Source organism: Arachis ipaensis, chromosome B09 (assembly GCF_000816755.2).
Source record: "Arachis ipaensis cultivar K30076 chromosome B09, Araip1.1, whole genome shotgun sequence".
NCBI classification, from domain to species: Eukaryota; Viridiplantae; Streptophyta; class Magnoliopsida; order Fabales; family Fabaceae; genus Arachis; species Arachis ipaensis.
The window spans coordinates 128,412,857-128,415,256 of NC_029793.2; positions in this window are offsets into that span (position 1 = coordinate 128,412,857).

A 2,400-nucleotide genomic window follows, 5' to 3' on the forward strand; every position below is an offset into this window, starting at 1 on the left:
ATTTTTCTCAAAAGAATTTTTTTGAGCCAAAAGAACATTTTTAGAGACGGTTTTGTATTCATACAAAGAAAAACTCTAATAACTGAAAATTTTAAAACTAGTGATAAAAATAATTTCTACTCAGGTAATTATGTCATAAGATTTATATTAGTTATTTATTCATGATTTACTTCTTTTAGAATAAATTTTAGTCATTAATTATTTTACTGCATGGTAAAAATTACCTAAATCGAATTTATGACTATTATTCTGCAAATGACACGTAGAGACCCCGAATCCTCTTACTTACCACCTAAGTAACTTGCCCCTCCTTCTCAGTCTCTCACCCATTTCTGCTGTGTTTTTAACTACGAGTAACTAATCGCGATTAACTGCGGATAAACATGTCATTATGAGGTTGATTGTGTTTCCTCGAAATCATGCCCCTTCTCTCTTATTCTCAGTTCATTCTCCTCTAATTTTTCAGCACCCATTTATCATATTAATTAGGTTAGACTTCATCATTTAATTTAAGACAATCATTAAGCAAAAATTAATCACATTTTTACCACAAAAAGAAAGAGAAAAATCGTAAGTTAGAGAGAAAAATCGACACCTTCGATCCACACCACAGGTCTTTTAACTCATCTACTAAGGGCTACAAAAAAACATCCATTTTAGTCTTCAGATTGCTGGGATCAGGTATGATGCAACTTAGAAACATGTACGATCCTTTATGCACATTTCGGAACTCATGTTATACGGTGTCACGGCTATAGGTCAATAAGAGTACGCGTTAACGAAATTGAAATTCGGTGTGAATCCATCTTAGCACAAAGCTAGTTAAACATTTTTCGGCTCACTCACAAATGTAGAATGGACCCTATCAAAATATTTTCAGGCTTCTCCATTTGACGGGTGCGTTATGATTCCATTATATATCTCTCTTGTTGTTACTATAACAGGTCATGTGAGGGGTCGAACTCATCGATACATACAATCGTTTCAGCATAGGGATCAAGGGCAAGTAGTGCTTCCATTTCATTGGAACTCTCTTTAACTAGTGTTTACCAATCTGTTCTCTCTCAACTTGAAATCTCGGTGATTTACAGAATTTGCATTCTGTTAGGTCTGCATCCCCTTGTAATACAGCATACACCCATTCAAACAACAATCAATTTTCAACGAATTTATATCCAATTTCAAAACTAGCTTCTTTGCTTTGTTGTGATTTCAGGGGATGTCATAGATCCCGACAAGTACCATATTATTGCAAAAGGTGACCCACTTATCAAAAGACTCTTGCGTATGATTTGACTTCGACTTAATAGTCATCATTCTAACACATGCAGACAACTCTGAATGAACGCTTCCTTCAAACAACGGTCTCACAATAGATTCTAACAGAAATAAAATATTTTTGCCTTTGAGTTAGGCTCTTTTTCAGCCTCTTCTTGCTCCGTAACACCTATTGCATCATATACTATCTTGTTGTATTTCTCCTGGTTACCCTCCCAAGTGATGTCTTCCATGTTTAGTTCTCTTTTCACTCAAATCCTTGTTAATCGACAGTCGGACCTATTGAAATTCAAGCCATACCTGTTAATTTCTTGTTCGTCCACTTCTCCGTGCTCTGTCCACATCTAAAACCTATCCTTGAACCCGTTACTGTTGGGAATAAGTAGTATGACCACAATCCAATCAATCACGTGTCAAATAATTTGTTATTGTTATTATATTAAAATGTTAATATAATAAGGTCCTTGATTAAATTTATAGATTTATCATTGTGATAGTGATCATAATATTGAGAGATAAATCTTTTATAATTTAATCTAAATTGTTCTTGGTCATAGGATTATTAAAAAGGACATTAATAATCCGGAAAGACTAATATATATATAATGGCCTTCATTGGATGAAGATTAATAGATCTCATTTATTAAATTATATATAGATGGTGCATATAGAGATATGACCATTGAACTGACTCACTTTGAGAATTCCTAATGGTTATAATTACCGTATATTTGTCAATAGGATATTCTCAAGATGAACATAGTGATAGAGTTTCCTTTGACCTGCGACTGTCATAGTAATTAACAATGTATTTATTATACTTTGATTCCGGACACCTAATACCCTAGGGTGCTAGTTGAATGGATATTGGGTATGATTTAAATACCTGTAGAATTAATGATTAGTCAATAAGGAATCCGTCAACTCTCGGTAAAGAGTTTGAGCTCTATGATTATAATGACTGAGATAAATAAAACCTTGGCTAAGGGGATTAAATGAATGAAGAAATGAGTTTCTTAGGTCATTCACAGTTCATTATAATAATGGTAACAAGTTAGAGTTTGACAATTAAACCATACTCTAAGAGTTAACCAAGAGTTGGAAAGATGGAAGGAATTATAC